Raw genomic sequence first — 15,115 nt, 5'->3', positions numbered from 1 at the left:
TTGTACAAGAAATTGTAGTTTTGTGAGGTAGGAAGGATTTGGTGTTCTAGGGTTTTTATACACACATGCACGATGAGTGTCATACATATTTACATTGTCATACTGTATCTGAAGCATTGATCGTCTTAATTTTTACTTGAATATATATATGGACAACATATAAATATTAATCTTTGTATTAAAAAATATATATTTAATAAGACCATCTCCGATCATGCTCTTTATTTTCTAAACTTAAATGTTTACTAAAATGACTAGAGAGTTATCTTAACAACTCTCTAGAGGGCAAAAGAATTTTTATTAGCATTCAAAAATAGTTAATCAACATGCACTTTTTCCTTGTTAATTAGCTTTCTAAAGAAAAGTCATGTGAGCAAGTTAAAAACGCTCACTAACATATATATATAATTTTTGTAACACATACTTGTATATTTTTTATTTTAAATAAAAATTCAACACGTGTTGTTCTCTGAATTGTAGACAGCAACAGAATAATATGCACGCAATTTCCGCCAAATCATTTTTCATGATATGCAGAATTTCTCACTCTCATTTCTCCATCGTATGTTGTGTAGCCGTGTAGGCTCCAATAATTTATCATCTACAGTCCTACAACTCCATTTGCAATGTGAATCATGAGGTGATGATTCATCATCTCCAAAACCCATATCTCATCAAAAAATTCAGATCTGTTAGAGAAACCCAAGGGATTAACTGGAGCAATGAGAGAAGTTAATTTGCTCCTGAAAATAATGGTCGTGAGTTTGAATTATTATACATTATTTATGTATAATTTGTGTTTAGTAATTTGTATAACACAGAGGCAAATTTGATTTTCGTTTCCAAAGATTATGGAAACGGATCCTCTCTGGATCTCTTTTATCTAATCCACCAAGACCACAAATTCAGGTTTTTGAAATTGGATCCAACGACTACACACAGGGGCCAATTTTAAAAGTTACAATAATTTTAACCGTTTGATCAAATTTCAAATGTTCGGATTTGTGGCCTTGGTGAATTAGGTAGAAGGGGGCCGCTTTCCAAAGATTACTAGCGATTTGAAAATTCCGAGCCCCTTTTATGACTAAGTACAAATGTCCAAGCATTATTTCTGAATATTTGGTTTAGAGTACGTGATTGGTTAGCACACTGCCAATCAGAGTTTCTTGCATGTGCACGTGTACGTTGGAGACAGTGAACTATTTTGAATCCAAAAAATAAAAAAGAGTAACAACGTTTATCAATGAATTCTAATCAATGAAATCTAACAAAATAGAAAGAAAAATAATATCAAGATTCATTGAAATTATGTACTCTATATGACTGGAGAGAAAACTGATCATTATTCATCATGTTGATAGCTACCACTTCGATGTTCATTGAGATTATATGTAAGGAGGAATTTTCTTTGTCGTCCAAAAAGAATTGAGGAGGAATATTCTTTAATTCGTGATGTTAACAGCTTGCATTTTGTTTCTATATTATACATAATTATTCGTATATAGCTTGTAAATATTGTCTTCCATGTATATATAATTATATATGTATACAATTCTTTTCCGTTTAGGGGACCCTCAAATAATTTTATGGGTTTTTTAGATATAAGCCCTTTAAACTCCTATTTCTCAAATAAAAACCCACCTAAATTTAAACTAAAACCCAATTTTCAAATAGACTGCCATGTAGACAAATATATGACCAACCATTACAATACATTTACAACTTAAGCCACAAAATCCTAATTTGGTCAATAAATGTTGTTACTCATCCTAATTATGATGAGCAATTAAATCCATATGGATATTTTACCTTTCTTGTATAATAAATATTAGCAACAAATTAATTTACCAAATTAAAGAAAAAGACATATCTTGTACGGAAAAAATAATATTGTTTGAATCATGTAATTACCTACATACAAATTAATTCACCTACTTATAAAATATTATACTAATTTACCTGCATTTTGAATCATGTAATTACCTATATACAAATATTATACTAATTTACCTACTTATAAAATATTATACTAATTTATCTACATTTAAATTAATTTACCTACTTATTAATACTATACTAATTTACCTACATTTAAATTAATTTACCTACTTATTAATATTATGCTAATTTATCTACATTTAAATTAATTTACCTATTCTTAAAAATAATTAGTGATATTAGATAATGTTCGAATTGTTAAGTAATATGCAGGAGATAATATCAGCAATATAGCAGAGGAAGAAGAAGAAAGCAGAGAAGATTTAGAGAGAAAGAGATAGAGAGAGATAGAGAGAGAGAGCAAGAAAATGTATTTCGAATATTGTTTTTCCTGTTACAACCGTTTACAACCAACAGTATATATCAGTAATCATAGCTTGCTCTCTAAGCTACAATCTTTAACAAACTAACTCTTATCTTGATCTTTTGACACATGTCTCTTTTGTAACCATTTGATCTGAATACTTCTAACATCCCCCCACAAGCGCAGGGGCAGTAAACTGGAGCTTGAGATTGGCACAATGGGTTTGAAACAAAGGTGCAGATAGACCTTTTGTAAGAATGTCAGCGAATTGCTCATTCGACGAGACAAAATGAACTTGAAGATCATGTCTAGCAACCCTTTCACGAACAAAGTGCACGTCAATCTCAATGTGCTTAGTTCGTGCTGAACTGGATTGCAGGTAAGAGCAATTGCTGATAAATTGTCACAGAACAAGACAGGTTGCACAGATATAGGAACGTGAAGAAATACTAACAATTGTTTAATCCAATCAAGTTCGGCTGCAGTTGTAGATAAAGCACGATACTCGGCTTCAGTAGATGACCTGGAGACCGTGTGTTGCTTCTTAGAGGACCAAGAGATTGGATTAGACCCCAGAAAAACAACCAGCCCAGTAGTTGACCGTCTATCATTAGGGTCCTCAGCCCAGTCTGCATCATTATAAGCAGTAATCTCTAATGACCCTGTGATATAATGAAGACCACACCCCTGTGTAGCTCTTAAGTATCGTAGAATGCGCTTAACAGCCACAAAATGCGACTCCATTGGACACTGCATGAACTGACAAACCTGATGGACTGCAAAAGAAATATCAGGTCGAGTAAATGTCAAATACTGGAGAGCACCAACCAAGCTTCTGTATAGAGCAGGATTATTATAAGGCTTGCCATCATCTTTGAGCAGCCGATTGTAGGGCAAACATGGTGTAGCACATGGTTTGGATAGCAACATTTCAGATTTTGTTAATAAATATGTGACATATTTATCCTGAGATAAGAACAAACCATCCTCTTTATGCACAATTTGGATGCCCAGAAAGTAGTGAAGAGGTCCCAAGTCTTTGATATCAAATTCATGAGTTAAAGATTGAATCACTGCATGAATAGCATGGCTTGCACTTCCTGTGATGATGATATCATCAACATATAAAAGCAAAATCACAACAGAGTTATCCACAGTCTTGACAAATAATGAGGAATCAGCATATGTAGAAGTGAACCCCAAAGATGGTAGAAAGCTAGTGAATCTCTCATTCCACGCCCTTGGGGCCTGTTTTAAGCCATACAAAGATTTATGTAACCGCCAGACATAATCTTCATGTTTTGAATCCCCAAAGCCAGGTGGTTGAGTCATGTAGACCTCCTCTTGCAAAATGCCATGAAGAAAGGCATTTTTCACGTCCAATTGCTGCAGGGACCACCCAAAATGAGCAGATAAAGCGAGAACCAATCTCACAGTTGTGGGTTTGACAACGGGACTAAATGTCTCTCCATAGTCAATACCTTCTTCTTGATTAAACCCTTTAGCTACAAGTCTCGCCTTATATCTCCCAATAGAACCATCCGCATTCTTTTTGATCTTGAAGACCCATTTGCAGCCTACTAAGTTCTTATGTTTTGGTAAAGGTACAAGAGACCATGTACCTTGTTTATGCAATGCCGAAATCTCATCTTGCATAGCCTCATACCACACCGGTGACTTTAATGCAGATTTATAGGTTGCGGGCTCCACTTGACTCAAATCAACTCCTCCATGTTCATGTACAACAGCTAAAAGAGCAATGGCCTTAGAAATGCCACTCTTCGATCTTGTTTGCATAGGATGAAGATTGAGGGGTGGTATAGACAAAACCACTTGTAAATTTTCAGATTGGAATTCAGGTACCACAGGGAGTGTGGAGGACAAGGACTGTGTATGTGCTGCACCAATGGATTGATCAGAACTTGAGCCCTCTGAGGTTGAACTTGGAACTGCAACGGGTATTGCATTGAGCTCGGCAGAGGATTGATGGGTAATAGGCAGTGACATAGGACATAGGGTAGTATCAGAACTTAGATGTGTGCAGCCAGGAGAAAGACCAGGTATTGATGAACACGGGGTTGTTGGTAAAACAAGAACATTATTATGATCAGGGATTGGAATATAGGGTGATATGAGTGATGGTAATGGTGCAGACTGCATAGATGGAGACTTTATAAACAAGGATGGATAAGGAAACTCAGTTTCATCAAAAATCACATGTCGGGACACATAAACTTTCTTTCTAGACACAGCATAACAGAGATACCCTTTATATTTAGATGCATACCCCAAAAAGACACATTTTGTTGTTCTGGGTTCTAATTTTGTGCTAGTGTATGGTCGTAACCAAGGATAACATGAACATCCAAAAACCTTCAAGTGTTGAATCTCGGGTAAGGAATTGTGCAGCAATTCAAAAGGTGACTTATTACCTAATGATGGGGATGACATTCTATTAATCAAATAAACCGAGGTTTGACAAGCAAATGACCAAAACAAGGATGGTAAGGAAGCAGTTTGTAACAGGGTAATGGATGTTTCAATGATGTGTCTGTGTTTCCTTTCGGCTATGCCATTTTGCTCTGGTGTATGTGGACAAGACATCTGGTGAATGACTCCTTTATCAAGAAGAAACTGTTGAAAGACCTTACTTATATATTCACCACCACCATCACTTTGAAGAACTTTGATAGATGTATGAAACTGATTTAAAATGAAATGGTAGAAAGACACAAAAGTTGCAAGAACATCACTTTTATTGCAGATTGGAAAGAGCCAACAATACTTTGTACACTGATCAATAAAGGTCACATAGTATTTGAATCCCTCTAAAGAAACACAAGGAGCAGGGCCCCACACATCACTATGGACAATATCAAATGGTTGTGTCATTTTGGAAACCGAAGGATAAAAAGGTAGTTTACTAAACTTACCCTCTAAACATGTTTGACACAGGGAAGGAATGCTATCAGCAACACAAGATACATTGGAATTCCTTAAAGTTTGAGAAACTATGGGATTAGAAGGGTGACCGAGTCGTTTATGCCAAAGATCAATTGTCACTTGCTTGCCAAGAAGAGCTACATGTTGTCTTTTATTGCTGACTGGAAGAGACCGGGGCGAGATGATGGGATACAATCCATTGTTACACAGTCCTTTGTAAAGAGTCATCCCTGTGGCTTTGTCCTGAATCCAAAATGAAAACGCATCAAAAATCAACCAGCAATTATTGTCCAAACAAATGCGATGCACAGATAATAAATTCTGAGACAGTTTTGGAACATAAAGAATAGAATTGAGCTGTATAGGATGCATTGGAGTGGTTAAAAGAGAGGAACCAATGTGAGATATAGCTAAACCTTCACCATTAGCTGTTTGGATTACTTCATTAGCCGGATATGGTGTTGCCAAGGAAAGATTACTCAACTCAGAGGTCATATGATTATTAGCACCGGAATCAGTGAGCCAAACTTGTGACTTCACTGGTGTAGAAGGCACATTATGAGTAGCAGCATGCATTGCATTCATTGGGGTGGTAGAATTCTTCTGAAAGCACATTTCTGTACTATGATAAGAGTTCCCACAAATCTGGCAGCCTGAAGGAACAATGACATTCCTATATTTGCAAGTATCAGCAAGATGATTATTCTTCCCACAAATCTGACAGCCTGAAGAAACAATTGAATTCCTGAACCGGCAGGTAGAAGCCACATGATTATTCTTTCCACAAATCTGACAAGATTGAGTTTGAACCCCATAGTGTTGAGCCCTTGGTGGAGATGTACCAAGAATGCCAGGAGCAGGACTCGAATGAAAGACCTTGTTGTTACCAAACTTGGGATTAAAGGTGGAATTAAACCGATTCCGACCCTTATTATTGTTGTTGAATGACTTGTAAGCATTAGAATTAGGACTGCTATAATTCGCACCAGAATTGGAAAAAGATTGATGTTTGGAAGAAAAACCAGTATTCTGTGCCATAAGTGCAGACAACACAGGTAATGCCGATACACTTTCAAGTAAAGCTTTTTCAGCAAGTAATTGGGAACGAAGATCTTTCAAAGATATAACAGTTTCACGACCCCTAATCACGGACCGAATAGTATTGTATTCAGCAGGCAACCCATTCAGTGTAAGAATCACAACATCATCATCCTCAAATAGAACACCAGCAGCTGTTAATAAATCCCTGGCTTCTTTAATCTTCTGCAGATATAATGTGATAGAATCATTACCCTTCTTTATAGTTTGAAGCTCAGACTTAAGTTGAAAGATACTTGCTTTTGTGACTGTAGAAAACTGATCTTTAAGCCTGAACCATAAATCTTTGGAACTAGTACTGCCAATTGCACAGGAAATTGCAGCAGGAGATAAAGTTGCCGTGATCAACTGCATCAATGCTTTGTCATGCATTTTCCAAATCTTGTACTCATATGTTACCACCCGAGGAGAAGAATCACCACATAAAACTGTAGAATCAACAGAAGACTCTGAGGCAAATTGTGCAGGACACGGTGTTGACCCATCGACAAACCCAATAATACTATGACCTTCAAGAAGCAGTTGCATTTGAAAATGCCAAGCCAAGTAATTTGTATCATCCAATTTCATATGTACTGAATTAGAAACAGACGAAATCAATGAGATAATCGGGGACTGAAGAATCTGTAACTGAGCAGCTGTAACCATTGTTGCAGAATCAACAAGGAATCGTGACTGAGAAATTACCACAAACACTTGGTGTGCACACTGTGTAGAATGCAGAATCAGAAGAATGGGTACAACAGAAGAACCCAAACGAAAATAGAAAGAATCACACTTTCTCAGAAAAACAAAAGATATATTGAGATGGAGCGGAAGCGGATCAGAATCGACGAACGGCCAAGCTGCTATGCTTGTTCCGACGATGATACCATGTTAAGTAATATGCAGGAGATAATATCAGCAAGATAGCAGAGGAAGAAGAAGAAAGCAGAGAAGATTTAGAGAGAAAGAGATAGAGAGAGAGCAAGAAAATGTATTTCTATATCTGAATATTGTTTTTCCTATTACAACCGTTTACAACCAACAATATATATCAGTAATCATAGCTTGCTCTCTAAGCTACAATCTTTAACAAACTAACTCCTATCTTGATCTTTTGACACATGTCTCTTTTGTAACCATTTGATCTGAATACTTCTAACACGAATGTTGTGGGTTTGTGCTTGTAGGCAATTAAACAAACTTTTAATCTAATGCACATAAATCATGTAGGTAAATTGACCATTTTTGTCACATCCCGACCCGGGCCCCACCACATTCTGGGCTCGATTCCGTCGTAGCACGATATTGTCCGCTTTGGATCCCAACCACGCCCTCACGGTTTTGTTTCTAGGAACTCACATGAGAACTTCCTAATGGGTCACCCATCATGGGATTGCTCTCGCGCAAACTCGCTTAACTTCGAAGTTCCGATGGAACTCGAAGTCAGTGAGCTCCCAAAATGCCTCGTGCTAGGTAGAGATGGGAATATACATATAAGGTTTACATGATCCACTCCCCCGGGCGATGTTGGATGTAACAATTTTGGAAGTAAATTAGACCCTTTAAATTTTGGTTTGATGGAATAGGTAAATTAGACTATTTTGTAGGTAAAAATTGCGCGGAACATATAGCTTTTGTTTTGTGTATTAGGGGTTGGAGTATTAGCCGAAGCTGTTTTAGGTTTATTGTTATGTTGGTAGGTAAATTAACTTATATATTAAATGCACAAAATTATAAAATTATTATTATTATTTTTCAATCCACACGTTATAACAATTTGAAAGTTAATACATTGAATATACAATGAATGACGTGAATTATTTTGTAAAATATATAAAATTAATTAAATGGATATAACAAGTAACTGATTCAAAAACCCTATCCAAGTATTAATAGGGGTAGTTTAGGCATTCGAAAAATACACAATTTGAAAAGTGAAACTTAATTAAAGAATTTGTTTAGTTGGAGGCTAGTCAATTGGCTTTATTCAAGAAAACAAAAGGAGATGGGTTTTAGTAGAGGAAAATATAGTTTTAAGGGATAATGTCAAATTTTTAGTAATTTGATTTGAGGGACACCTTGGTGCTCATTCTGTACCTTTTTTCGACGATCCAAACTGTTTATATTCAGTACATCAAATCATTCTTGCAAAAAAATAGATAAATTCAAAATCATTAAGACATCCAATTGTAGTGAAAAACTAGACGGATACAGTTTGAAAGAAAACAATACTACAACGACTACCATTAATCCAACGTCAAATGATTTCAGCTTTGGGTAATTTTTGGTAAATGATTTTTTAGGAAAGACCTAAATATGAACGGTTGGATCGTCAAAATATGGTGTGCAGTGTGCCCTATATGAACGCCAACACACTAACCAATTAGTAATTTAACATGACACTAACCACCGGCAAAAATTCAATGAAATCAAAAGCAGTTTAGTTATCGAATTGTCACCTGGTAAATAGACGAACATAATGTTGTTGATAAACAATGAATATTTCACATTAATAATTAAAAAGCTTAACGATTTCTGACTTGAATGAATTTTTACAAAGTTAATATGTGAATGATGACTTGAAACATGATTTTTGGTCGATTTTAGACACTTTGAAACTATTAACTCAATGTTTTTCAATAACCATCTATACACATGTCCATATTAAAAAACTCTTGAATGTGAAATTCTTAATCATTATTGAAATAAATCTGTATATGTCTACATAAACTATAATTATATGTATAAATATTGACAAACGGGGACTCATATCATTCTAGCTAGAGATTGTTTAACACGTCTGTGTCCTCCTGCGTACCTAATCTAGTTGGTAGGTTATCAATTTGTCCACTTTTTTGTATAAAAAGACCAAAAAGGAATGCATGGAAGTAAGTCTGGTCAAGCACACATAGCATCCTCTCTGCCAAAGTAATTTCCGGGATGTGTACACTTGCAAGCAGCCTCACAGACCTAAGACCGGTAGTCACTAGACCAAATAGTCATTAACGACCAACCTGAATGCTTAAATTTTTTGTTCGGAACATCAACTAGTAACTGACGAGCAAATTTTAGCAGAGAAAATCTAAATAGAAGATTCGGCCTTATTGAATAGTTTGATTGGACTGCTTGAATCCTGTTCATATTTGGCTAACAGAATGCTGGAAAACAAAACCAAATTGAGCTTCAAGACAGAAGAAGAGTAGAAAACCAGCGGAAACGAGCAATGCAACGATCTGAATAAGTGGAAAACCTATTTGCTTGTTCTACCATAAAAAAGAAAAAAAAATGACCCCATTTACTTGAGGTTTTTATACCAATATGATTGGGTTAATATTTAGTGGGAGCGCATGTATGTACTATTCAACTGTTCTTTACCTGTGACACATTAAAAAATCACACCGTTCCTTAAAAACACAAAAATTAAAAACTAAAAAAAAAATTAAAAAAAAAATCTCAGCTAACTCAACTGAAATTCAACTTGGCCTGTTTTGAACTTTTGAAAATTACATGAACTTATGTTTCAAAATCAAAATAATAATTATTCAACTTGTCAATTATTCTTTCAAATCTCCTTAATTTATTTTCTCACAAAATTCTTATATATAGTTTACTAATTAACTTTGACCAGGTAGAGGTAGAGATCATATTGGTGGCAGTTCATATTGATAAGTTATTTATATTCGGATGAGATCACGAGATATATGACAAGTTTTTTTGTTTTTTGTTTTTTGTTTTTTTTTATAATCTAAAACATTGTTACGTGGTGTTTTTATTCTATTCAAATAATAACACTATTTTTTTAGGGATGTGATATTCATACACCCATTTTTACTTCATACACATCCTCTTAATTTCAGTTGAACTGAAGAAAATCAAATGACATAAATTGAACTGAAGAAATCAATTGAACTGAAGAAAATCAAATGACATCAATTGAACTGAAGAAAATCAAATGACATAATTTCAGTTGATATTCATACACATCATCAAATCAATTGAACTGAAGAAAATCAAATGACATAAATTAATAAGGGGTGTGAGAAGTAAAAAATAGTGTGTGGATAGTACAACCATTTTTTTAATATACATCACAATTTAGACATATCAATCATGTTATCCACATATATAAAATAATTATTTTTGGGCGAATATAAAAATAATTGTTTTGAGAAAGTATGAGTTTTCTCCTATCTTAATTTCATGAGTTCTCTTCCTCATCTAGCTAACTTTCAATCCTTTCATACTGTGCTTGAGACTTCTAAGTGAGTCAACTCAGTTGCTGTAGCTTCTTCTTTCCTTTCGGGTCCCAAACGCACGTTACACTTAGGGCTGGTTTGGTATTGCTGTATTTTAAAAAAAAACTGCTGTGAGAATAAGCGGCTGTGAAAAAAATCAGCAGAGTGTTTGGTAAACTTTTTTGTAAAAGTGCTTTTGGAAAAAAAAGCAGTCTGATAGTGGGTCTTTTCATTAAAGGAGCATTGTAGCTCCGTGTGCTTTGAAAAAAAGTCAGTTTTCCAAAGCTGCAAATAGCAGTTTCTACTTTTTCCTTTGATTTCAGCTTATTCTCACAACAACTTTCAAAATAAGCCATTTTTTTTCAGTTTACCAAACACCTAAAATCCTTACAGTTTTTTTTCATGGGTGTTTTTTTTTTTAAGCACCTCACTCCCAAACCACCCTTTAATATTATTCCTCACGTCACCCACCACCTAGTTTCAATTAATTAGTTTAGCCAACTAGGGTTTAATATAATCTTTTTTTTGTGGGGATGATTTTAAAGCGTTTCAGTCAATTATTAATATTCCCCGACGGCCAGCTAGGGTTTAGGATTATTTTTTATGGGGGTCTAATTATTTTAAAGCTTTCAATTAATTATGATCTGCGACGACAAAAAAATTTCTTTCCGCCATGCAGAGACTAGTCGATCATGTACATTTTGAAAAAAATAGATTAATAAAAAGAATAAACACTACTACAAAATTAGTTTTAGGTGTCGAATGATGGTGGCGGTTTAATAAGTTATTATGTCGGATAAAACATATCCGACATGTCATCCAGTTAGTGTAGAATAACAAAGAACTCATGTCAGTTATATCTGACATGAAACACAAATGTCGGATACAACCAACATAAAATTAGTATAACCGCCAGGATTTTTGAATTCCAAAAATCCCGTCCTTAACAAGAATTCCTGGTGGATAGTTTGTTTTTTTAATAATATTTTAACACATTTTGGCGGTTTTAGAGTTCCTAATGGCGGTAGGGATGGTAATGGGGCGGATTGGGTTCGGACGTGCCATCCCCATACCCGAACCCGTTTATTTTCCCTGAACCTGAACCCGTAGAATCCTCGAATGAGTTTTCCCTATAATCGAACCCGTTGGGTGACGGATTTTTGATCGGGAACGGTTTTTCCCATTATGATATTTATATATTTATTTATATTATTAACTGAATGAAGAATATTAAAAACACGATATTAAATAAATTGCTATTATTAATACAATTGATACAATGCATCTAATAAGTAATATTAAACATTTATATTACTAAGAAAACATTTACACTCTTGAAATTATAAGCATTTAATTTCTATTATTAATGATATAAAAGTAAATAATTAATTTCATATTTAATAATGCATGACTATTAACAACCCATTTTCATATAATAAATATTTATATTTTTGTATTCATAGATGAAATGGTTCAGTTTTGGGTATGGGTTTGAGACGGATACCCCAATAACCATAACCGAACCCAAAATCGAAAAATTTAGGTTACCCATAACCGTAAAATACCTGAAATTTTATGCCCGAAACCGAACCATTCAGATCAGTTACTTAATTGCGGGGATCAGATTTAACGGGTTAAATTGCCATCCCTAAATGGCGGTTATAACCGACAGAATTTAACTATTTAATTATTTTAGTATTATGTCAGTTATAGTAAATGTAATGTCAGTTAAATCTAACATACGTGATTTATTTTATTATTGTAAAATTACCTTTTTATTTCTTTATCGCATGCTTTACATTTAAAATATTTTAGTTTGTATGGTAAAATTTTAAAATGTTATATTGGTAAAAAAAACAAAAAAACAAAAAACCAAACCAAAATACACGAGGGCAAAATTTTGGGCAGGAAATTTCCTGTCACTTTGATTCAAAAAAGATTAATGGCGGACTAAATTCAATGGAGAGAAATGTTCTAGCGGTTTTTGGTTGATGTTGTCGGATGTAACCAACACTACTCTGACATACATAATAAAGCACCAGCGGTTTTTATTCATATTGTCGGTTATAACCGATGTGGATGCAAATTTCCACCTTCTTCTTCTTGGACAAAATTGTACCTACAAAACAATTAACACCTTAAGTCAAGGCCAAGCCTCACGCGCCCACGATGAATGAGGGGGGGCTTTGGCTGAAGAACCTCTGATGCCAAAGTTAGAATTTAGAGAGAAAAGTATTTGAAGAGTTTTTGGGAGTTTTGCAAGAGTGTGGACCTTCTTTTTTAGAAAATATAGGGAATGGAGGTGGCCGACCCTTAGAGGTTTTTTGTGTGAAAATGGGTGATTTAATTGGTGATTAATGGATTAATTAGGAATTAATCTCCATTTATATGGAATAATTTGTAGGTTATGAAGTAATTACCTAAGATGATGATGGATGAGATAATTTGGAATTGGTTACCTTTTTTGGACACTCTTGGTTTGATTAAAGAATGATTTCCACTGCTCGCGCATAGGACAACCGATGTGTCTCAGAGGTAACTTTGTCATTTTTACCAAAAATTCATGTGTCGCCTTGTGATTATTTTTGGCTCCACAACCAACAATAGTTATTACCCTGCTGGTTTTTTGTTGATGTTCTCGGCTATAACCGACACTACTCTGACATAAATATAAAAGCGCTAGTGGTTTTTATTCATCTTGTCGGTTACGACTGACAATATTTATTCCCCTAGCTAAAAGAATTCTACTTTGCACTTTTACTTCGTGGGTCGTTCTTCATTTCTTATTTTCTCCTTCATTTCTTCTCTTTCTCCTTCCTTCCTTTCTCCTCTATATCTGTGGAGGAACAAATTGAAGGCCATCTTCCAGGAACAAACTGAAATCAGTGCATTTTAAATTAATTGTATTATGCATAAATTGAATATTGACAATTGTTTGTTTTTCCTTTGTCGTTTTAGAAATACATGACAAATGTTTGTTTTTAATTAATAAGGAACCTCAACATAGAATCTGCGGAGCTACAATTCTAAAGTGGAAAGAGAGACAACCTTGTTCATTTGCTTTGACGGCGAAATGTGTTAGTTCAAATGCTGCTGAATTTTCAAAATTCATAGTTGTTGATAGGGATCCAATAAATCTTCCTTTGAAGAGGGATTGGCGCTTGATTCGGGAAAAAGATAAGGAAGTTTTGTGGGAAAGAATTAAAGTATATATTTTTCGTTTTTTTACTTGCAGATTTTTACTAACATGTATGTTTTTATGAATATAGGGGAACATTATTTTTCTTTATGAATATAGGGGGAGTTTTTATGGGGATGTGATGAGGTATTTTGGAGCTCATGGAGGATCAACATAAGGATTTGCAGCACAAGGAGGATCGGTAGAAGGATTTGGAGCACATTTAGGCTCGGGTTCTATTGAATAGTTTGTTGGTTGTCCTTACGGATATGTATGACACATTGCCTACTACGATCTTTTTTTGTGTGTCTACATTATGTATTATGGTGAATTCAGAAGACATTATTGTATATTAATTTATACATTTAATGTCTACTTCATGTATTATGGCGGATTCAGAAGACATTATTGTATGTTAATTTATATATTTGAATGCATATTATGTTTGTTAAGAACTTTGTTTATTTTATTCATTCGTTTAAAAAAGAAAAGAAAAGAAAAAACCGACATTTTTGTTTTTTTTAATTATGAATATTTTTCTCTTGCGGACGACGGAAACTAGTTGTTTATAATAGATTTTATTTTTTTAAATGTTTCTGTCAGTTAAGAACGACGGGATAATTGAATTATTTGACAATATAATTAACTTCCTGGTGTTAGGTGGAAACTCATGGCGGTTATAAACGACATTCATTGATTATATCCGACACTATTTCCTAGTGGTTTTAGAGCTTAACCGACATAAAATCCTTTTCCTAATGCTGACAATTATGTCGCTTTTTTTATCCTTCATTACATCAATTTTCTATCGGATTTTGCTTAATATCCAATGGGAATATACAATTTTTGTTGGTTTTCGTAACGACACTAATAAATGGTTTCGTAGTAGTGAATACATAAATGAATACTAGTTGAGAAATAATAATACTTGCATCCTCATTGGGAAATGCATTGTGAATAACTTATTTTCACAGTATGAATTCTATAATTGAACGATTCAATTTCTTAATTCTCATTCGAATTGGAGATCGTTAAATTATCCAAGTCATCTTAAATATGTTACTTTGTACTCACAACGTTGATTTGTTTAAAAGATTTTGATGCATAAACGATCTCTGATTCATATGATATTTCGTAAGAATGATTTTTAAATGAAGATTAAAAATAAACTGTGTGTTTATAAAATTCATACAATAAAAATACATTATTCAATATGTAAAATATGTGCATTTAATAAACAGATGCATGTATATCCGTTGAGGTATACCAAGATGTAGGTTACATTAAAACATTATACATCATTAAGATCAAACAAATATAAATATTAAAAAACAATCATACTTACGCACTCTGGTGAGAGTTTGTTCTTTCTTC

The sequence above is a fragment of the Malus sylvestris genome, chromosome 15, assembly GCF_916048215.2.
Source record: "Malus sylvestris chromosome 15, drMalSylv7.2, whole genome shotgun sequence".
NCBI classification, from domain to species: Eukaryota; Viridiplantae; Streptophyta; class Magnoliopsida; order Rosales; family Rosaceae; genus Malus; species Malus sylvestris.
The sequence above is the reverse complement of the archived record's forward strand: the minus strand, read 5'-3'. Positions refer to the sequence as shown.